At 37.0% G+C, this 25,102-nt stretch overlaps 1 pseudogene; it reads left to right on the top strand.

Moving 5' to 3' along the window:
• Window positions 1–7,635: 7,635 nt before the first annotated feature.
• On the top strand, window positions 7,636–17,005 carry LOC149184958 (bidirectional sugar transporter SWEET1-like; annotated as a pseudogene).
• Window positions 17,006–25,102: the final 8,097 nt, after the last annotated feature.

Here is a 25,102-nt window from a genome sequence, read left to right as displayed (position 1 = left end):
GCTTGATAAATCAGGGGTTAAGATGGATCTTTATTATTGACTGACAATCAATAATATTGACAAGTAACTATAAATAATGATGTATACACAAACAATTGTACCAAGGTATCACAAATCAACATATATAGTTATTTTATGTTTTAATCATACATCATACTATTTTATTAATATTTAATTTTTATTTTAAAAAATATATACCTAATTTATATTAAAAATAAAAAATAAAAATTACACAACTCACTCATAGTATAATATCTAACAAAATCATATTATATATTTTACATTTATATAAATAAATTTCAATCTCGAAAATGCAAAATTTCATAAATTTCAATCTCGAAAATGCAAAATTTCATAAATATATTTAAAATTAAAATGCAAAATTTTATAAATATATTTAAAATTAATTTTACAACTCTTTTATTAATATTTTTTAATTAAAATATTTATTTTTCTTATTACAAAATGATATTTTGTAATAATGAAATATTGTAACATAGATATCTTATAACCCTTTTTTTAAAACTCACAAACAAGTTCAATTCAAAAACCCCACTTGAGATCCGGAAACGGAAACAAAAGAGACGTAGCTAAATTAAACCATTGAAATTAATTAAACAATTATTAAATTAAAGAAAGCAACGTGAGCTCAATTAATTTCTATTTAAAATATTTAATTTTCGTATTCAAAATTATAATAAAATATTAATCAGTAATATAAATATCTTATAACACTTCCGTGAACACTCAAACTAATTCAATTAAAAAACCTTGGCCGATATCTGGGACATAAATTAAAGAATTGAGTTATGAAAATATTCGATTAAACTTAACGCCGGAGAAGACTAACCAGGCTGACATCAATTAAGCCATTGAATTACAAAAATGAAAGTATAAATTCATTTTGATGCTCGAGACAGTTTTAAAAAATGTCAAAATATATATTATAAGTAACGTGATCTGAAACGTACGTCCAACTTAATGTGAAATGGAATCAAAATCACCTCCTGGCAAAAGTCAAATTTGAGGGCGACCTCACCCATGAAGAGCCAACATCGGTAATTTCAATCCATCGTAACTAAATTCCTGGGAGAGACCGAATGCAATGCATCATCGGTGAGATTGCCAATGACGGCTATGTTGCATGACTCACGATGCGTGTCAGGGATTCATATTTGAACACGACCCATATATTTATATAAACTATCAATAATTTGGTGTTGTTCATAGTTGCCTTAGGCATTTAGTTTGATGTTGTTAAGATTAATGAAGAAATCTGTTAATGGAGTGAGGGTTTAACTGAATTTTAGATTGCGAGTTTGCTTCTGATTTCTAGGGTGTTGTTTCAACTTTCCTAATTTGGTGTAAATTATATATATTTTTCATATAATGAATGTAAGGTAGAGTTGTATAGACTGTTCTGTAGAGATAGTCTCCAAGTGGTGTTCCACACCTGTGAGCTGCCCAGGTTTAATTCAATAAAGTTGATTCTTCTGTTCCTTAACATGGTATCAGAGCCCTCGGGCTTGGTCCCTCGTGGGTTTGACCCGTCATGGGCTGAGGGAAATAATTGAGAGTATATTTTTTAGTTTTTGTTTGTCCATCATCGTGGGCCGATGGAGATACGAGAGATCTCTGTGCTCAAACGTTGTTTCAGCATTCAGAATGATTCCAGATCTCCATAAAACTAGAATGATGATGTAGGTCGTTCGTTCTATTGGAGTAGAGGTGCACAGATCATGTTCAGAAGCGGTGGTCCATTCACGTGGTGTAAGATGCACAGAGCCATCCTTAGAGGGAAATAATTGAGAGTTTATTTTTTAGTTTTTGTTTGTCCATCATCGTGGGCCGATGGAGATACGAGAGATCTCTGCCTCAAACATTGTTTCAGCATTCAGAATGATTCTAGACCTCCATGAAACTAGAATGATGACGTAGGTCGCTCGTTCTATTGGAGTAGAGGTGCACAGATCATGTTCAGAAGCGGTGGTCCATTCACGTGGTGTAAGGTGCACAGAGCCATCCTTAGAGGTAGTTAGGAAGCGGAGGGCTGCATTTGCGAGGGCTACAGGCAGTGGTCATCTCCGAGGTCAGTATTTGATTGTCGGGGCCATGAAACTGAGAATTTTGTGAAAAAAATATTTCGTTTTTGTGCCAATAATGTGGCATTGGCGTAAAATCTAGGACATTTAGCATAGAGCTTTTTCTTTCGGGGGGAATTCGCCCCATTTCACCACAAATGTATGGCTATTTTCATCTCATCGTATTTTCATATATGTGGCGATTTCTGTAGACTTTCATAACTCTTGGGGTTACTCCAGCAAGTTGCGTTGAGGAGAGGCCACTGAGATTGTTGTTCGAAAATGCCTGATTTTTTTTTTTTTGAAGAATTCATTTGTAGAATCCATATATTGTTGGATTGGAATTCTCATGGGCCAAGTCTACAGTATTCTGAGCGTGGGTTGTATGTGGTTCTTCCGCTGCCTACAGAAAACTTACATGTGGAATAGTGGAGGTCATTGATGGTGACAATATTTGAGCACCTGGTCCCGCATTTGTTGTTGTTGCATGCGTTATGCACAATTTTTCTTATTAATAGTAGGGAGGTTGCATTTTGAATTGATACAGTGAGATATGTTCAGAGTTGTGGACCACAATGTTTGCAATGTGGGCTCTACCAGTTCACGAGTTCTGCTATTTGCTGAACATCTTGAAAGCAATTTAAAGGTGGCAACTGCAGACTAGTGAGGAGATTGAGCTAAATACTGTGAGAAGGCACTGTTGTGCGTGTGACTAGGCATGAGCCACTGTTATTTGAATTTGCTCAATGCAATGTGCGTTAAGTCCAAGCTGCGTCCAAAAGAGCAAAGAATTTATAGGAACTGCTTACATATGAGAAGACGAATAAGGTGTCAGCCGACAAATTGGTGTTAACTAAGAGATGGTAATTACATTTGAGTGATGTATTATGTTTCGAAATTCTAACTCCATCATCGAATTCAAATTGCCAAGCAACGTATGTTTGAATTCAGTGCTGCAAACATAGTGGATATTAGTTCTGATGGATATATCCACCAATCAATAAAGTGTGGAATGTTGAACTGTACCTTTACATTTAAGGTGCTTTCGTATAGTCTCAGAAAAGATCTCCAATTCTGTTGTGTTGAGGTGCTAAGCATAGTGCTTCGTGAAGGAGCCTGGAATTGAATATTGAAAGAACCTGGTAAGGGCTTAATGTGCTATGTTGAATTGGAGGTGTTGAAGGGTTTAGTGTTTTGTGTTCGAATTTAATTAAATGTTTAAATTTATTTGGTTGAAAGAATTGGATGTATTATTGTGACATTTAGTTTGGCCAACTATTGTCACCAATTTAAGTCTATGTTGGAATTGGTCATTCCAACAATAGACAAATTTATTTGTAGGAATGATTAACAACTAGATATATGAAGACATGACAGTGAATACAACATTAGAGAAGTTGCATCAAAGATTGGAAGATGATGGACAATCAAGTTTGTGTGAATTAGTGTGAGTTTGTGGAACAGATTCATGGTGTAGTATGAGTCACATATTGTAATTAGAACAAATCTACATGTAATATACTATTTTGTAATAGTTAGTTGTGGTTTTGAAATGTTTTATGTACCTGCTGTAAGACCCAGAGAGGCAGGCATACCCATTGTTATGTGTTCCCTATGTAAGAGAGTTTTAACACTGTGGAAGAGTGTGTCATGCAGGATGGATATACTTGGGTGGGCCATATTGGTTTTAGACTCCATGAGGTGAAATTTTATATTTAGGGAGAGTTCATCTAGAGGTTGGATGAACCATGTCTGTGAAGGACTTCCTAGTAGATTGGCGGTTGCACCGGTTGGGAACTGAATGCATTCTGGTAGATGGCTTTATATGGACATCGACAATTGCATGAAGAAGGTACAAGGTGTAATTACGAGACTGGACTAGATGTAGATTTTGCAGATTGATATCGAGACAAGTACTCATTAAGGGGGTGTGTTGGAATATTAATTCCTACTTGTCTCAGTTGTGACTTTCTATGTAAAGAGTTTGTTCCTATTCTACAGGAGTACTTTCCCTAGTTTGGTGTGTGGTTGAGATATTCTCTCAACCAATAGATTGTGTGTCCACGATAGTTTTTTTATCTTTAGACAATATTCCTGTATATATGTAATATCATATTTCATTAATAAATGATAGAGATTTCCCTTATGATCTAATCATTAGAGGGAATGTTGATAATCTCATTAAAGAAATAAAGAAGCAGATGTCACAAGTCTTTGAGATGAAAAACCTTGGAAAGCTACTTTACTGTTTGGCTTTGGGCGTCTGGAGGGATTCTGGAAAAAAATTTCTGTCACAGAGTAAGTATGTTAAGAGCTTATTGCAAAAGTTTAGAATGGATTAGTGCAAAGCTGCATCAGTACCTTTACAACAAAATTTAAAACTTCAGAATGATGACGGATCTAAGGAGGCATATGTGACATTGTATAGACAACTAGTTGGGAGACTAATCTACTAGACTACAACTACGTTAGATTTGGATTATGCAGTCAGTGCATTGAGCCAATTTATGTCAAAGCCCCTTGAGAGCCATTGGGTTGTAGCAAAAGGTGTTTTATGGTATCTCCACGGAACCTTAGATTTTGGTATTGTTTATACTGATTCATGTGATGTTAAATTGACACGTTTTTCAAACTTCGATTGGGCTAGAAATGTATATGACAGACGATCCATAACACGCTATGCATTTAGCATTGGATCTGAGGTCATTACATGGAGGAGGAAAAAGCAGAACATAATATCCTTGTCTTTTGCGGAAGTTGAATATCAAGCTATGTGTTCAACAACATGTGAAGCAGTTTGGTTGAGGAGACTTCTCCTTGATGCTGGAGAAGAACAGAAGGTTGCAATAGTGATCAAATGTGACAACGAAAGCTCCATCAAACTTGCAAATAATCCAGTATTTCATAAGAACACAAAGCATATCGAAACACAGTTTCATTTTGTCAGGGAGAAAGTTCAATCAAAAGAAATCCATATTGAGTATTATAATAGTTGTGATAATGCTGCTGATAGTTTTACCAAACCTCTTGGTAGAATCAAGTTTGAGTTGTTTAGGGAAGTGTTAGGAATATGTGTGAATCCATTTCTCCATTAAGGGGGAGTGTTGAGATTAATGAAGAAATGTATTAATGGAGTGACGGTTCAACCGAACCTTAGGTTATGAGTTTGTTCCTGATTTCTAGGTCGTTGTTTCAACTTCCCTAATTGTGTGTAAATTATATATATTTCTCATGTGATGAATGCAAGGTAGAGCGTGTTCTGCAGAGGTAGTCTCCGCGTGGTGTTCCACACTTGTGAGCTACCCAAGTTTAATTCAATAAAGTTGATTCTTCTATTAGTGAGGGAAGGGCAAGAGAGAGAGGGAGACACAAAAAGGGAGGGGAGAGCGAAGGGAAGAGAAAGGGAGATAGTGATAGAGTTGGAGGGAAGAGAGAGAGAGAGAGAGAGAGAGAGAGAGAGATGGGGGGAGAGGCAGAGGGAGGTGAGAGACAAATGGAGAGAGAAGGGTCAAGAGAGAGAAGGGGAGAGAGATGGAGCTAGAGGGGGAGATGGAGGGAAGGAAGAAGAAAGAAATAAAGTGAGAAAGGTGGAGAGATAGATGGCGTGACAAGGGAGCAATGGAGAGAGGAGAGTGGGAGGGAAGAGAGAGAGAAGGAGAGAAGGGGAAGAGAGAGAGAGAAAGAAGGGGAAGTGAGAGAGTCAGAGAGGAATAGGGAGGGGGAGAGAAAAATATAGATATGGAGAGAGTGTGTGAATGTTTGGGGTAAGATAAAGAGAACAAATAAGAAAGAGACACATAGATACAAATATAGATATTATATAGTATTATATAACCAACGTAGACTGATCTTAACCTAGGATCTATCAAGCGCCGAGATGGATCAAATGTCTCGAGGTGCAAACCTTTCCTAAAGTTTTGCACTAAAAAAGAGTTTTACCTCTAGAGATTCGATCCCTCTCGCCGCATGATAGATCTGTGATCAAGATGGATCTTTATTATTGACTAACAACCAATAATATTGACAAGTAAATATAAATAATGATGTATACACAAACAATTATACCTAAGTATCACAAATCAACATGTATATTTATTTTAGTTTTTAATCATACAACATACTATTTTATTAATTTTTAATTTTTATTTTAAAGAATACATACCTTAATTTATATTAAAAATAAAAACAATTACACAAATTACTCATACGATAATGTCTAACACAATCATATTATATATTTTACATTTATATAAATAAAATTCAACTTTTAAAATCCAAAATTTTATAAATATATTTAAAAATAATTTTACAACTGTTTTATTAATATCTTTTAATTAAAATATCTATTTTCCTTATTACAAAATGATATTTCGTAATTATGAAATATTCATTCTTAATATAGATATCTTATAAACCTTTGTTGAAAACTCAAAAACTAATTCAAGTCAAAAACCCCACTTGAGATCCGGAAACAAAAGAGACGTAGCTAAATTAAACCATTGAAATTAACTAAACAATTATTAAATTGAAAAAAGCAACTGACCTCAATAAATTTCTAATTAAAATATTTATTTTTCCTGTTTTAAAATAATAATAAAACATCAATTTGTAATATAAAGATCTTATAACACTTCCGTGAAAACTCAAACTAATTCAATTAAAAAACTTTGGCCGGTATCTGGGGCATAAATTAAATTAGCGAGTTAACACTTCCGTGAAAACTCAAACAAATATCTTATAACACTTCCGTGAAAACTCAAACTAATTCAATTAAAAAACCTTCGCCGGTATCTCGGACATAAATTAAAGAATTGACTTACTGAAAATATTCGATTAAACTTAACCCCTGGAGAAGACTAACCAGGATGACATCAATTAAGCCATTGAATTATAAAAATGAAAATATAAATTCATTTGGTTGCTAAAGACAGTTTTAAAAAATGTCAATAAATATATAGATATATATATATGAGTAACGTGATCTGAACAGTAGGTCCAACTTAATGAGAAATGGAATCAAAATCACGTCGTGGCAAAGTCAAATTTGACGGCGACCTCACCCATGAAAAGCCAACGTCCTTAATTTCAATCAATCGTAACTAAACTCCTCGGAGATACCGAATGCAATGCATCATCTGTGAGATGCTCACGATTTTCAACCTTATTGAAACATAAATGAGTTTGACATGCAAGGGGAATAGTAGTTGTCTTGCTGTTAACATGTCAAAGTTAATTTTGAAGGAAATATAAATGCAAAGCAACTGCTATTCCTCTAGCATGTCAGAGCGCATTTATGTTTCAATAGAGTTGGAAATAAGAACTGCCCGTGATGCATATCAGAAATTCATATTTTAACACGACGTATACTTCTATAAAATATCAATAATTTGGTGTTGCTCATAGTTTCCATAAGCATTTAGTTCTGTTGATGCTTCACTAGGGCCTGCTCTGCCCATCGATTGATAGGCTTTCACTCCGTTAATCGTTCTTTCATCCAAAGTGAATACGGAATCTAAACACTTTTACTAGCGCCGATCGCACCGAAGATAGGAAAATGTTTAATATACGTTTCCTTTTCGGGATCTTCGGTGCGTATACACGCTCTATCCACTTTAATTTCTTGGTGTTGAAATATTATTTTCAACTGCAGGGCCTGTCCTTTGCCATACTCCTGTACTGATGAATCAACAGCCATACCTCTACATTGATGAAACTGCCATTAAACAGCCGCAGCTCCAGTCTTTTCCTGAATCAGTCATTACACAGCAATTTATTACGGAATGGTGGTCACTCACGGAATGATGGTAATTTATTGCTGTAGTTGGTAAATGTAGGTAGGATTTTAATTTTATTTTATTTTAATTCACAGGTATAGTTTTGCTTTTACGGCAAGTAAAAAGACGTGAAGTTCAGTTTTTTTTTAAATCTGAAAAATGTAATGTAGACACAGCAGTGTGCGTAAGTTTTTTTGAGGAACAGAGACAGAGCTCTCTTTGTAATGCACAGCAGTGCAGAAGTTTTTTTATGTATGCAGCAACATGAATGTATGAATGTATTTTACACACAGCAGTGTAAAATGTTTCAAGGAAGAAACAAAGTGTTACAGCAACATGTTTTGTAAATACACAGGAGTGCAGTGACAGCGATGCAAAGCGCAGACACAGCAGTCAAAAGGAGCGTGTTGATTTTTCAGAGGAGACAGAATATTTTGTTTTCTGCAAAATACAGCAGTGCAGACTCAGTAATGTATTTTCTGTTTACAGCATGAAATTTTTAAGTCTTGAACTGTCTCTAAAAGTAGCCTTGTTGAATCCCTCTGTCAAGAGGAAAGTTTTTTTTAAGAACAATCTTTTATGAAAGTCCTGTAACAGTTAGTTTACTTTTAATAAACGCAAGTTAATCTTTTCCTGTTGCTGTTACACCGTAACCAAAAAAAATACTTGACGTCAAAAATTTACGTTGCTGAAACACCACGATCAGCGTTGCTGAAACACCAGTTACAGCAACCAAAAAAAAAAAATCTGTGTTGCTGAAACACCATTTCCAGCAAGCGATTTTCTGGGTTTTCTCTGTTAAAACAGAGTATAAAAACAGAGCATTTTTTTTGTCTGTCTATTATGGAATTTTTATAAATTTCCAACATGGTATCAGAGCTAGTCCAGGCTCTTTGAAGTGTCAAAGAAGCTGAAGGAAGGGTTTATTGCTGTAGCAACTTCACCAGCAGAGTGAAGACAGTCAGTGAATTTTTTTTACACAGTCAAGTATTGAAAGAATGGCTAGCACAAGCACTGGTATGGGTATGTTTAACACCCAGGTCCCACAGTTTAATGGGAAGAACTATGACTACTGGTCAATAACTATGAGAGCCCTGTTTGCCTCTCAAGATTTATGGGAAATAGTTGAAGATGGTTTTGAAGAACCAGCAGATGAAACTGAGTTCAATGCATTAACTCAGGGAGAGAAGGATCAGCTGAAGAGCAATAGGAAGAAGGATGCAAAGGCCACTTTATTGTTGCATCTAGCAGTAGACCAGAGTATATTTCCAAGGATAGCAGCAGCTAAAACATCAAATGAAGCATGGCAAGCCCTCAAGACAGCCTATCAAGGCATGGAGAGAGTGAAGACAACAAAACTACAATTGCTGAGAAAGGATTTTGAGAACTTGAAAATGAAGGAGTCAGACAACATTGAATCATTCTTCACTCATGTGATTGGTGTAATCACACAAATGAGAACTCATGGAGAAACCATTGAAGATAGAAGAATAGTGGAGAAAATATTGAGGGTCTTACCCTCAAGGTTCGATGCCATAGTCACCACCATTGAAGAGACAAAGGATCTCTCAAACTATTCAATTGATGAGCTACATGCATCACTGATAACTCATGAGCAGAGGTTGAGTAGGAATGAAAACTCATCCCTTGAGCAAGCCCTCAAGACCTAGATGTCCTTTGGAAGAGGAAGAGGTCAAGGAAGAGGAAACCGAAGAGGAAGAGGCAGAAGCTAGAACAGAGGTGGAAGGAACAGCCCATCAAATGCACAAGGAAGAGGCAGCAATCCAAATCAGAACCAAGGTCAAGCCAGCAGTCAACAAAGAGAACAGTATCATGCTCAAGGACAAAGGTATGATAAATCTAATGTTCAATGCTATTATTGCAAAAAGTATGGACATTATGCTAGTGATTGTAGAAAGAAACAGCATGATATGAACAACAGACAAAATGCAAATGTTACAAAAGAAAACAGCAGTCAAGAAAATGTCCTGTTGGCTTGTAACATGGCTGAAACACATAGTGAGGACATATGGTTTTTAGATTCAGGTTGCAGCAACCATATGACAGGGAATATAGCCCTCTTTTCAGCCTTAAATCAGAATTTGAAATCAGAGGTCACACTAGGAACTGATAGTAAAGTGTCTGTTATGGGAAAAGGGGAGGTAAAAATATTTACAAAGCAAGGAGAAAGGAAAACCATAGCAGATGTCTACTATGTCCCCGGAATGAGATGTAACATCTTGAGTGTTGGACAGCTTATCCAAAGGGGTTACAATGTTTACTTTGTAAATTATGTGTGCACCATCATGGATATACCACCCAGCAAAAGATGCATTGCTGAAGTGAAGATGACAAGGAACAGGATGTTCCCTCTCCGGATCAGGGCAGACTTGAAGAACAAGAAGGAAATGGCAGCAGTCACCCAAGAGGCCTTCCAAAGCGTACCAAAGGATGAGAACTGGTTATGGCACTAGAGATTCGGGCATCTAAATTTTGGAGGTCTAAACCTATTGAGCAGAAAAGGAATGGTAAAGGGATTACCATTGATAGAGAAACCGGACAGCCTTTGTGAAGGTTGTATATTGGGCAAACAACATAGAGAGAGTTTTCAATCAGGGAAAAGCATAAGGGCAAAGGCACCCTTAGAGATTATCCACTCAGATTTGTGTGGACCAATGCAAGCTCCATCATTAGCTGGCAGCCTAGAATTCTTGACATTCATTGATGATTTTACAAGAAAGACTTGGATATATTTCCTCAAGAACAAAAGTGAAGTCTTTGAGAAATTCCAAAATTTCAAAGCACTTGTGGAGAACCAAAGCGGGCTGCACATAAAAGTATTGAGAACTGATAGAGGAGGTGAGTATATCTCAAATGAATTCCTAAAATTTTGTAGAGAAAATGGAATACATAAACAGTTCACAACTCGGTACACTCCGCAGCAAAATGGAGTTGCTGAAAGGAAAAACAGAACCATCATGGAGATGGCAAGGAGCATGTTGAAGGCAAAGCATTTGCCAAATGAGTATTGGGCTGAAGCTGTACATTGTGCAGTATATATATTGAACAGGTGTCCTACAAAAGCAGTCTTGAACAAAGTGCCAGAAGAGGCATGGAGTGGGAGAAAGCAAGGAGTCACCCACATGAGAGTTTTTGGGTGTGTGGCCTATGCACACATACCAGATCAGCTAAGGAGGAAGTTGGACAGCAAAGGGGAGCAATGCATCTTCATTGGATACAGTGATGAATCCAAAGCCTACAGGCTGTACATTCCATCTACCAAGAAGTTTTTTGTGAGCAGGGATGTTCAATTCATTGAAGAGGAAGCTTGGGATGGAAGCATAGAGAAAACAGTGAACATTAAAAACTGTTTGTCTCATGATGAAGATGAAGAGGAGGTGGCTGAAATGAATCCCCAAACAACAGCACCAACACAAGGACAGCAAGGAACACCATTGAGGATCAATGAGAGTGCTTCTCCAAGCACACCACAAGGAGGAAATTCAAGTGCATCTTCAAGCACTTGCACACCAAGTGAACGAGGTAAGAAGTTTAGAAATCTAAGTGAAATTTATGAAGAAGGAATGAATTCCTTATTTGCCTTGTTTTGTCATGTTGATGATCCTATTCATTTTGAAGAAGCTATTAAAGATAGAAAATGAATAGAAGCTATGGATGAGGAGATGAATGCCATAGAGAGAAACAAAACATGGGATTTGGTTGAGTTACCAAAAGGCAAAGAAGTCATTGGTGTGAAATGGGTCTATAAGACCAAGTGCAATGCTGAAGGCAAGATAGAAAGGCACAAGGCAAGGCTGGTTGTCAAGGGGTACAAACAGCAGTATGGGAGAGATTATGAGGAGACTTTCGCACCGGTTGCAAGAATGGAAACCGTGAGAGCAGTGTTGTCCATAGCAGCACAAAAAAAATGGAAAGTCTACCAAATGGATGTGAAATCAGCATTCCTAAATGGAGTGTTAATGGAAGAGGTCTATGTGGAACAGCCTCTCGGATATGAGAAGAAAGGTGAAGAGCACAAAGTGTGCAAATTGAAGAAAGCTCTTTATGGGCTGAAGCAAGCGCCAAGAGCATGGTACAGCAGGATAGATTCATATCTATTGGATAATGAATTTGACAAATGTGAAGGAGAGCCCACAGTCTACATCAAGGAAAAGGATGGTAAAATTTTAATTGTTGTCTTGTATGTAGATGATGTTATTTTCACAGGAAATGATATTTATCTTATTGAGAATTTTAAATCAGTCATGAAGGATGAATTTGAAATGACTGACATGGGTTTGTTGAGATACTTCTTAGGCATAGAAGTAGATCAAAATGAAAAAGGAATTTTTATATCTCAAGCAAGATATGTAAATCAAGTTTTGGGCAGATTTAAGATGGAAGAATGCAAGGCAGCAATCACTCCCACAGTGATGGGATTAAAGCTCAGCAGAGAGGACAGCAGCAAGGATTTTGATCCTAGCTTGTATAAAAGCATTGTGGGCAGCCTTATGTATTTAACAGCAACTAGACCTGATTTAATGTATGCTGTTAGTTTGATTTCTAGATTTATGGAGAGGCCAAAGGAAGCACATTGACAGGCAGAAAAAAGAATTCTGAGGTATGTCAAAGGTACCAAAAGGTTTGGAATTTTATATACTACTTCAGAACGTTCAAATTTAGTTGGATACACTGATAGTGATTGGGCTGGAAGTGTAGATGATCAGAAAAGCACTTCCGGTTATGTTTTTCATATGGGTTCAGGAGCCATTTCATGGGCTTCCAAGAAAAAGCCAATTGTGGCATTGTCTACAGCAGAAGCAGAGTACGTGGTAGCTACAGCAGCAGCATGTCAAGCAGTTTGGATGAGAAGGATGTTAAGGAGCTTAGGCCAAGAGCAGGTAAAAGGAACTGTGATTTATTGTGACAACAGTTCTGCTATTGCATTATCCAAAAATTCTGTGTTTCATAAGAGAACGAAACACATTGACACAAGGTTTCATTATATCAGAGAGTTGGTAAATAATGGAGAAATTGTCTTAGTACATTGCAAAACTCAGGAGCAGGTTGCAGACATTCTAACCAAGCCTTTGGGACAGAAAAGTTTTGAATTTTTGAGGAAATGTCTAGGTATGACTAATAACCCAGCAGTTGAAACTAAAGGGGAGTGTTGAAATATTATTTTCAACTGCAGGGCCTGTCCTTTGCCATACTCCTGTACTGATGAATCAACAGCCATACCTCTACATTGATGAAACTGCCATTAAACAGCCGCAGCTCCAATCTTTCCCTGAATCAGTCATTACACAGCAATTTATTACGGAATGGTGGTCACTCACGGAATGATGGTAATTTATTGCTGTAGTTGGTAAATGTAGGTAGAATTTTAATTTTATTTTATTTTAATTCACAGGTATAGTTTTGCTTTTACGGCAAGTAAAAAGACGTGAAGTTCAGTTTTTTGAAAAATCTGAAAAATGTAATGTAGACATAGCACTGTGCGTAAGTTTTTTTGAGGAACAGAGACAGAGCTCTCTTTGTAATGCACAACAGTGCAGAAGTTTTTTTATGTATGCAGCAACATGAATGTATGAATGTATTTTACACACAACAGTGTAAAATGTTTCAAGGAAGAAACAGAGTGTTACAGCAACATGTTTTGTAAATGCACAGGAGTGCAGTCACAGCAATGCAAAGTGCAGACACAGCAGTCAAAAGGAGCATGTTGATTTTTCAGAGGAGACAGAATATTTTGTTTTCTGCAAAATACAGCAGTGCACACTCAGTAATGTGTTTTCTGTTTACAGCATGAAATTCAGTAATGTGTTTTCTGTTTACAGCATGAAATTTTTAAGTCTTGAACTGTCTCTAAAAGTAGCCTTGTTAGCCTTGTTGAATCCCTCTGTCAAGAGGAAAGTTTTTTTTAAGAACAATCTTTTATGAAAGTCCTGTAACATTTAGTTTACTTTTAATAAACGCAAGTTAATCTTTTCCTGTTGCTGTTACACCGTAACCAAAAAAAATAGTTGACGTAAAAAATTTACGTTGCTGAAACACCACGATCAGCATTGTTGAAACACCAGTTACAGCAACCAAAAAAAAAAAAACTGTGTTGCTGAAACACCATTTCCAGCAAGCGATTTTCTGGGTTTTCTGTGTTAAAACAGAGTATAAAAACAGAGCATTTTTTTTGTCTGTCTATTATGGAATTTTTATAAATTTCCAACACTTGGTTGCAAGAAGCTTCTTTCAGGTTTCTTAATGTTTAATTTGTTCTTTCATCACAGGGAACATCACTACCCTGATACTCTTCTTAGTTCCTTCATGAGTTTTCCCAACTTATGTCGTCATTTAATGAGAAAACTTATTGATGCACATATAATTCATAATTGTTTCTTGTTTATGATCCGACTAATACTGTGCAGGATTACGTTCTGGAAGATTATTAAGAACAAATCGACGGAACAGTTCTCTGGATTTCCGTACGTTGCCACGCTTTTGAATTGCTTACTTCATACATGGTATGGCATGCCGTTTGTATCACCCAATAACCTTCTTATGAGCACGGTCAACGGAACTGGGGCCGTCTTAGAACTCTGTTATGTAATTTTGTTCATCTGCTATATTCGCGACAAGAAAGACAGAGTAAGTATAGTATTGCGTTCATTACTTCGTCTTAATGATGAAACAGAAGAAGTACATGGTAAGTATAATATCGGGTTTATTGTATTCATTTACTTCATCTTAAAGATAAATCACGGTGGGGGTGGCAAATGAAAACCCTAAAAAAAGGTGAGGGGTAGGAAATGTGTACTTAAAAGAAAAGAAAAGTGATGTAATTAATTTGAAAGAGAATATTTAAAAGTGTATTATTGATTAAAAAATTAGTTTAGATTTATTTTAATTTTGAATTTATCTAGAGTAGGAGTTGATATTGATCAAATATTTTTAGATGTAAATTTTTTTCAGAGTGAAAAGATATTTGATTGATCAAGAATGATTTAATTATTAATTATAATTAATTATGTTTATAATTATAATAATAACTATCAATTTTATGTTTTTTATTTTATTTTTACCAAGTCAAAATATTAAAGATTACAACACCTCTACTATATGTGCATGAAATGTTTTCAAAAGAGTTAAGTTTACTTATGAACATCAAATATAAACAATTTTTTAAATAAAAAGTGAATTGGGTTAGGGAAATTTTGGATAAAATATAATATTAAAATATTTATTACCACCCCTAAATTGGCAAGTAGTGGAGGAAATACTAATTAAAATCTAATATTATTACATTTTACTCAATATTTCCCTTCACCCTAGCTAATTTTATAGTTGACTTTTTTTACTTTCAAACTTCAAATATAAAAAAAAATTCAATAAAAAGTTCTTTCTATTTTGTTAATTTTTTTTCACCTACACATTTATGGTATATTATAGACATTAGATCTCCACTCAATGAGGAATTACATAGATCCCTTATAGAAGAATTACATAGATCCCTTACAGTAAAAAGTAATTTTGTTTGTTTAATTACATAGGTCCCTTATTTATGACCAGCATTAATGTTTGAAATAACTTTATTATTATTCTAATTTAATTTTTTAATATAATTTTAAGTGAAAACATCTCCCTAGTACTAAGCTAGAGAAGCTAGCTTCTAAACTCATTTAATTTAATTTAATTAATTTCGATGATGGCGGTGGATGAAACAGGTGAAGATAATTGGCTTTCTACTAGTTGTTCTCACTTTTTTTGGAATGGTCATCCTGGTATCGTTGTTGGCACTCCACGGAAAAATTAGAAAGCAATTTTGCGGCTTTATTTTTGCCATCTTCCGCATCTTCATGTTCGGGTCTCCTCTGCCACTCATGGTAAATCTCTCTACATCTTCTTTAAGAAAACCATTACTTCTTCTCTAAATAGACTTGGAGAATATTTTTTTTCTTAAAGACTCACATGTTCAAAACTAAAAACCTAAAATATGTTTAGGTTTTATATATATATAAATAATAAATAGACTTTGTCGCTAAGTTTAGCACAGGATTATTATTATTATTATGTATAAAAAATAATTACACTGTTACATTGTATGTAATTCAATCTCGTTAAAAAAAATCGTTCTATCAAATCTATAAAAGTAGATAGTTTCAAAACTGAAAAAATTGTTTATATTTGAAGTGACCGGCAGCGCGATTTTGATGGTGTGCAGAGGTTGGTGATTAAGACGAAGAGCGTAAAGTATATGCCATTCTTCCTGTCTCTCTGTCTTCCTATGCGGCACCTCCTGGTTCATATTCGGCCTCTTGGGAAATGATCCATTCGTTTATGTAGGTTTACAAATACTTCCAATAGATGATAAATATATTTACACGAGAATTACAAACGCTCACCATTTGGTTATATTGGATAAACAGTTTTCAGTTTCATGAATGAATAACCTTCGGCATAAAGATCCTTTACAAAAATAAAGTTTGTATAACAAAATAAAATAGGTAAATAGTGAGATTACAAAATAAAGTTTGTATAACAAAATAAAATAGGGAAATATTGAGATTACATCTCTTAGAACAACATTAAACATGATTACATAATAAGATGAAATATTTTTAAGGTGAGCGAAATCAAAACGGTTGATATAATAATTTTAATTCTGTGTATTATCCTCTAATTTCTGCAAACTCTCTCTAAGAAAAAATAAATTAAATAGTATTAAGCATACCACCTTCAGTACTCTATATATTCCCTTACTTGCAGTCTTTACCTTTGCAACATAAAATTCTTATAAAACCAGAATTTAGATTACTCTATTTTAACGTAACTCTATGTTAACGCTGTATTAGTGAGATGGACCTGTTAATTATTTTAAATAGACTTATGTGTCCACAGGTACCAAATGGGTCTGGAAGTGCGCTGGGAGCATTGCAGTTGATTCTGTATTTTACTTACAAAGACTGGAAGAAGAAGAACAACAACAGTGACACATCGTCTCCTCCTCCAGAAAAGGAGGGAAAGGTACAGGGCGTTGATCAAATGAGCGATGTGGAAAAGGGATCTTATGGCCAGGCAAAAGCTGATAGTGCTCCTCGTGCTCCTGCTTCTCAAGTAAAACTTTTGAATGGAAATCACTTGCTTCTCAAGTAAACTTTTGAATGGAAATCACTTAGGTTGAGGGAACATATGAGCTTCATCTATTACTCTATTTGATATTATTAAATGTAGAATTTCTTAAAGCTGTTCAAGTAAAATTTTTGAATTGAAACCATATTTGAGTATCAAGCACTTAGGCTGAGGGAACATATTAACTTTATATATTATTTTATTTGATATTATTAAATGTAGATTTTCTTAAATAAAGATATGTCTGGATTTGTTTGGGTTTTGTTGTAGGGAAAACCCAACATTTTCGAAAACCTAACACCTCTATTACTTCAAGTAAGTAGACTTTTTCCATAAATTTTTGGCAACCATATTTTATGATATTTTTTCATTTTTAGTTTTCATCTAATCTATATTTTCATTGTTTCATTCAATCCCACTTTTCACTAGCTTTTCATGGATACTTGTTTCATTCATTTGGTCAAACATTCTGTAAATAACACTCCTTTGAAGTTAGGAGTTTGATTGTTTTCTAGAGTTGACTAAAATTATAAATAAATGTATATAATTTCTAATACTCATTCATTGTAAATATTAACTCTTATTTAGTTCTTACTAATATTTTTCCATTTTTTCATAAATCATTTAGGAATCGTGGTAATTTACTCCAATTCATTATTTTAAAACAAGTTGCCAAGATCAGATTCTCAAAGTTGCAAAGTGGATATAGTCCAATTTGTAAGATTATTATGTCACTCTACAAAATGGGATCCAAAATTTGCATTTCTAAAATTTGCCATAAAAAAATGTGATCAAAATTTACCATCAAGAAATGCTATTAAAATTTATGATTTTAAAATTGCCATCAAAATTTGCCAATAAAAAAATTGCAATTGCCAAGTAGCACTATCTCAATATCACCACCTCTATTAATTGATTTTTGATTTTTCAATTAAGTTTTATGCAATACTTAAAAACTTTTTAATATAAAATTTTGGTTCACTCCTTATTCCTCCTATACCTCCACCTTACTCCCCTCCTTATCACTCCACCTCACCCTTAACTCCTTATCACTCCATACTCTCCACCCACACTCTAATAGACTACTTATAAAAACCTTTGTATTTTGAATTTGTTTTTATATATAATATTATATTATTATTATAATATTTATATATTAATTATAATTTTTATATAATATAATTATAATATTAATATAATAGTATTTTAATAAATTATTAAATTATATTTTTATATTAGTTGATTTCTTTAAATAATTAATAATTAATTTAGTTTAATTTTTTTTATTGTAATTAAATTGTATATTTAATTAATAAACAATTAATTAATAGCTAATTTATAATTAGATTTTAATTATATTTTTAATTAAATCTCTCAAATAATTTAGATTAATATTATTACTAGAATTTAATTAACACTAATTAGATAAATAACTATAATCTAATTTAGGATTAGAATTAACTTAAGAATTCTAAGTTTTTGCCTACTCAACAAAATTTCGAGAATTCTAGCACATCTGACTCATCAACTTTAGAGTCTCATAGATTAGTTTTAATTAGCCAAATGAGGCCGAGGAAGGCCCATTGAAAATATAAGATTATGCAGAAAAATTTTGAGGGGGTTTCATTAACAGATTTGATCATTTATTGGATCTAAAATTCAACATAATATCAAGCTACTAATTTTTAAATAAAACTGATTTTTCTTTTTAGTTTCTACATTTTCATTTGCCCAAGCCTCTTTTGAATGTAAATCCATTCCTCTATGATATCTTTAGCCAATTAAATTATCATAGACCTCAATAGAAATCTCGCATTTCTTTTTCAATTATTTATTTAATTAAATTTTATTAGATTTGTTTTAATTCTAGATTTAGCATTGTGATTTTATTTTTGCATTTTAATTTTGATTTGATTTATTTTTGTAACAAAACAATTGAAAAGATGAGGAGAAAAAGTTTTCAATGAATGAGAATGCTTCAGCAATACAAGAATTGAATTTTGAGTGAATGAAAATGGATTGAATAGATTTCCTGTTCAACAAACTTTCCTATTTTTAATTCCTTTCTAAATATTATAAATAATAAATTATAGAATGTAATAAGGGCTTCTCTCCTCTGCAATCCTCAGATCTGGGGATTATTCAAGATTTTTCTTTCGCACTCTGAATTATGTATGATGGGAAGAGTTTGCACTTTTGCCGCTGTTGTTGTAACAATAGAAGTTCAAGCAATGTAAAGGAATGTTGGAGACGAGAGCTAGAGAAATAGATTCAATAAATTGGTATTTCTAATACTACTATTTTAAATACTAGTTTCATTTTATGATGGTAGAAATGTGACAGTTTATTCATATTTTGATCCGGATTTAAACAGGAACGCAATAAAATATAGAGATAACCATAAAGACCGATATGCAGCGGAAATAATACCTCATTTCATTACTGTAAAATATTGAAATATGCTTACAAACAGAAATGGAAATAAACCAGCTAGGGCAATGGTAGCTTATCTCTAAGAAGAGATGTGGTGGCTACATGCCTCTGAACTGTCTTACAATGAGGCTCAAAGGCCTATTTATTGTTGAGAAACAATGGAAAACCCTTCACATTCTAAAATCTAACCCTAGAAGATGAAACGCCAAATTGTGGGCCCCGTTTTTGGGTAAGTTGGTACATCAACTTCCTGGGGTCACGAATTGATCGTACTATCTCCATTTGACGTGCATGATAGCCCGTTGGAAAGATCTCTCTGAGGACTACGATGGAAAAGATGATTTTTAGAGGTAGATTTCCAAAAAAACGTTGTTTAGGGCCTCAAAATGGCTCTGGAAGTTTAGGACCCGAAAAACTCCCAAAAATAGTAAACTGTGCTATAATTAAGGAAACTGAAAAAAACTGTAAGAAGCACCAGAGGGGATCCAAGTGGAATTAGCGGGTGGCCACCAATATCCACCTAGATCATTCCTCCCCCCTTAGGAAGCAATGGTCCCCATTGCGTTGAGTTCCTCCGTGAGATGAGGGAAATTCTGCTGCACTTGGTCCCTGGTGAGCCACTTGCCCTGGTGAAGGAGTTGTCCTGCTTTGACAACTCGATACAGTTGGATATTCTGCTGGCGAGTGTGCTTGATCTGTGTGTCCATGATCCGATCAGTTGCAGCTTGTTCCATGCAAGCTGGATTTAACTCTGTGGGTGTGAGTTGTTCTACAATGTCGGACGTGTCTAGTAATGGTGGAAAGTATGGCCGAAGGCGGTCGACATTGAACACCGGGTGCAGGCCAAGGAATGGGGGAATGCTGAGCTCAAATGCATTGTCTCCCATAGCCTTGGTAATGGTGTAAGGGCCATATCGGAGTGGTCTGAGTTTCCGATAGGCTCCGATAAGGTGTTCCTTTTGCAAATGCAACCAGACTTTGTCACCCACTTGAAACTTGTGTGGCACCCGATGTTGATCATGTCGCTGCTTGTACTTGGCATTTGATTTCTCCAGAATGTCATGGACCTGTTGGCGAATTTATTGGATGTGCTCAATGAAGCTGTTTGCCTTATCTGTTTCAGATTGGACATGAGCAGAATCTGCGTGAGTAGCTGCAAATGGTATGGCCACATCGATGGGACATAGCGGCTGGAATCCCAATCCCACCTAAAAAGGGTTGTGACCAGTCGAGCTATGGAGAGCCCGGTTGTAGCTGTGCTGAACATAGGGGAGGTTATCGTCCCATGTGCGTGGATGTTTTGAGTTGTACATGCGCAGAATGTGTACGATCATCCTGTTGACGACCTCAATCTGGCCATCAGTTTGAGGATGGAAGGCTGTGGACTTAGTGAGTTTGGTGTCCACCATCGACCAGAGGCTAGACCAAAATGTACTAAGGAACCTATTGTCCCGATCTGAAATGATAGACTGTGGGATCCCAAAGCGTATCCATACTCGTTCAAAGAAGAGTTTAGCAGTGGCTTCTGCTGTGATATTCTTCTTGCAGGCCACCATAATGGCCATCTTCGAGAACCTGTCGACGACCACAAAAACAGTCATTTCCATGCCTAGTGGAAGGGAGGCCTGACATGTAATCCATGGAGATGGATTCCCAAGGTCGACTAGGGGTAGGCAGCGGGGTATAGAGGCCTTGCTTCTTGATGGTCGGTTTGGCAATGGCGCAAGCAGTGCATGATCTGATGTACTTCCTGACATCCTGTCGAAGATTCGACCAATAGAAATATTTCTGCAGTACTGCCACCGTTTTTTCAACCCCAAAATGCCCAACGGCCCGACTGTAGTGTGCTTCCCAGATCATCTTGGCACACTCGCTTGAAGGAACACAAAGGTGACCCAGGTGGCATAACAGGTCGTCCTGGAGGTGAAAATCTAGAACATGCTGACCTTCCAAGAGTGTCTAGTATGTGTGGCCGAATTCCGGGTCTCTTTTGTAGAGCAGTGGCCAATCAGAAGTCTCGTGCCCACAAGAGTTGAGCACGGTGGTTAACGCCATGATCGGTGGTCGACTGAGGCAATCTGCAACATTATTGGTGCTGCCCTTCTTATACTTGATATTCAAATGGAACTGTTGCAGGTATGTGGACCACTTCTGATGGTGATCATTTTGCAATTTCCCTTGGGTCTGTATGAACTGCAGGGGTCGGTGGTCTGTGTGGATGACCATTTCCTTCCCCAAAATGTAATGCTTCCATTGTCGGCAGGCCTGCACAATGGAATACATCTCTTTGTCATAAGTGGGATACTTCTGGACTGTGTCTGAAAGTGTCTCATTGTGATATGCCACTGGATGCTCGTGTTGAGTAAGGACTGCCCCAATAGCATAGTCAGAGGCATCTGTCTCAACCTCAAATGGTTGTTGCAAGTCTGGTAATGCAAGAACTAGTGCTGTGCAGAGTCGATCTTTCAACTCTATGAATGCCTTCTGTTGAGATTCAGACCAAAAAAAAATTGCTTTCGCTCCTCCCTTGGTGACCTGACTCAAGGGCCAAGTGATATGAGAAAATCCCAACACGAACCTGTGGTAGACGTTGGCAAGGCCTAGAAAGCTGCGAAGCTCTGTCAGAGTGGTTGGAGATGGCCAATCTCGAATGACTTGGATCTTGGCTGGATCCACATGCACCCCCCGTTCATCAATAATGTATCCCAGATACTGAACCTGGGTCATGCCAAAAGTGCATTTCTCCAAATTGGCACATAACTTGTGTTGTCGCAGTATTTGGAGAACCTGTCGGATGTGGTGGAGGTGCTCTTCCCAAGTCTTGCTAAAGATCAAGATGTCATCCAAGTATACCACTACAAATGAGTTGGTGAATGGCCGCAAGATGTCGTCCATTAGCCTCATGAAGGTTGCAGGAGCATTCGTCAATCCGAAAGGCATAACCAACCATTCGAAAAGGCCCTCCTTGGCTTTGAAGGTAGTCATCCACACATCTGAGGGTTTGATTGGTACCTGGTGATATCCTGACTTCAAATCGATCTTGCTGAAATATTTTCCCCCCTTTAGTTGGTCCAGGAGGTCATCAATCCATGGGATTAGGTACCTATTACGGACAATGATCTTGTTCAGTGCCCGATAGTCAATATAGAGTCTCCAAGTCCCATCCTTCTTTTGTATCAGCACGATCGGGCTCCCACAGGGCGATGAACTTGGACGGATGTGACCTTTTTGCAGCAACTCATGAATCTGCCTCTTGATTTCATCGTTCTCCAGAACAGAGCGCCGATAGATTGGTCCATTGGGCAGCGAAGAACCTGGGGTCAGATCAATGGAGTGCTTGACCTGACAGTGTAGAGGAACCCCTGCGGGGGAGGTGAAGATGTCCTCATACTCCTCCACGACCTTGCCATTTGTAGTTGTCGTGCGGAGGGGCCCTGTCTGGTGGTCGTGGCCACCGTCTTCTTCTTTTCTTGAGGGCATATCATCAGGAAAACAAACTTCCCAGTTTTGGAAATGAGCTTACTGCATTGTTTTGCAGTAACCAAAGAGATGGCGGTAGGCGGTGCTACCTCTGGTATCCTGTACAACTTATTTCCCAAAGTAATAATAACAGCACGGGGCCTTGACTCATACACAGCATGTCGCTTCCACAAGTATGGTTGTCCTAATAACACATCACAAACTTCAAGGGGAACAATGTCACACAATACCTCATCCGTGAAGGGCTTGATGTTGTATGGAAGGTGACACTGTTGGCTCACGCGAAGATCCCATCCTTGGTGTAGCCACCCAATGGTGTATGGTTGTAGATGTGCTGTGGTTGGTAAGCTTAGCCGTTTCACGACCTCTACCGAAATGATGTTCTTTTAGCTCCCGCTGTCGACAATGAACTATAGTGGGGAGCCCTTTACCCACATCTGGGAGTGGAAGAGACGCTCCTCCTCCTCTGGATCTTCAGGTTCCTCCTTCTGGATCTTCGTGGTGGCAACGGTGGCGTTGGGCTTCGCATCGATAATCTGCTTTCCTTTGTCATTCCCCTTATCGGGTTCTGAATCAGAGTCAGAACATGCATCTGATTCTGAAACCTTTAGCTCGGCCACCAGTGACTGCTTGGCCCGACACTCACTTGTGTTGTGAGTGGAGCTCTTATGGAACTCACACCACTTTCTGGTGTCCTTTTTCAGCTTCGCGGTGCTGTTCTTTGCTTGCAACTTTGGTGGGTTGTCTTGGGCTGCCCCGCCTTGGCTTTGTCCTTTGTTCTGCGGTTTGGGGGAACCTTTCCCTTGTTTCAGATACGCGGACCCAAAGTCTCACTTCTTCTGTTTAAACTTTTGCTCGACCTTGACGGTATATTGGTATGCCATGCCGAGCGAGGAGATTTTCAGGAATTCTATTTCTTCTTGGATGTACTTGTGCAGGCAGCCATGATATTTGAGTACCAAATGCTGCTCTGTATCCTTGATACCCAAGTTTTTGCGAAGGGTATGGAAAATATTGGTAAACTCTGGTACGTCTTGGTCCCTTCCCTGCCGTAGCGTGGTCCACTTTATGTATTGATCCTCATAGCTTCCGACAGGGTAGTACTGCTCCTTGATGGCATCTCGGAATGAATCCCAAGTCGATGCGACTGAAAATAGTGAGCCTGTACTTTCATCCTTCTGCTCGCAGTAGGTTTCCCACCAATCCTTGACGTGGAGGGCTGCTTTGAGAAGAGCAAAAATAATCTTTTCCCGCCTGGAAAAATCATGAACAGAAAAATAACCCTCTAGCACATTTAACCATTTATCGACGACATCTGCGTCTATTTGACCCTCGAATATGGGGATTTCAAAATTAACTTGTACCTTAAATGGTGTGGCGTTTCCAGAGTTGCTGTTGGAAGCCGATGCGTCGCCCTTGGGTAGCCGCTGAATGATATGGGCAAAGTTGTCCATCATCGCGTTCCTTTGTCGCTCGAGGGCTTCTTCGAGCAAGATTTTGATAGGATCTCCTGCCCCCTCGTCTTTCTTTTCATCCGCCATGGGAGGCCATCAGGATTTGCGAGGCTGGTCTTGCAAAGGTTCGACCAGTTCAAGCCCTAACTCCTTATATCCTGACCTCGTTGGGGACATGCAAAGAAAAACAGAGAAGAAAAGCAGACCGCTCTGATACCAGTGATCCAAATTTAAACAGGAACGCAATAAAATATAGAGGTAACCATAAAGACTGATATGCAGTGGAAATAATACCTCATTTCATTACTGTAAAATACTGAAATATGCTTACAAATAGAAATGGAAATAAACCAGCTAGGGCGATGGTAGCTTATCTCTGAGAAGAGATGTGGTGGCTACATGCCTCTGAACTATCTTACAATGAGGCTCGAAGGCCTATTTATTGCTGAGAAACAATGGAAAACCCTTCACATTCCAAAACCTAACCCTAGAGGATGAAACGCCAAATTGTGGGCCCCGTTTTTGGGTAAGTTGGTACATCAACTTCCCGGGGTCGCGAATTGGTCGTACTATCTCCGTTTGACGTGCATGATAGCCCGTTGGAAAGATCTCTCTGAGGACTACGACGAAAAAGATGATTTTTAGACAGAAAAATCACTGGCCAAAAAACGTCATTTAGGGCCTCAAAACGGCCACGGAAGTTTAGGACCCGAAAAACTGCTAAAAATAGTAAACTATGCTATAATTAAGGAAA

This window comes from Pinus tabuliformis, chromosome 3_2 (assembly GCF_031772625.1).
Source record: "Pinus tabuliformis cultivar Carrire ecotype Pingquan chromosome 3_2, CPIR1, whole genome shotgun sequence".
Taxonomy (NCBI): Eukaryota; Viridiplantae; Streptophyta; class Pinopsida; order Pinales; family Pinaceae; genus Pinus; species Pinus tabuliformis.
This window is presented reverse-complemented; position numbering and strand designations above follow the sequence as displayed.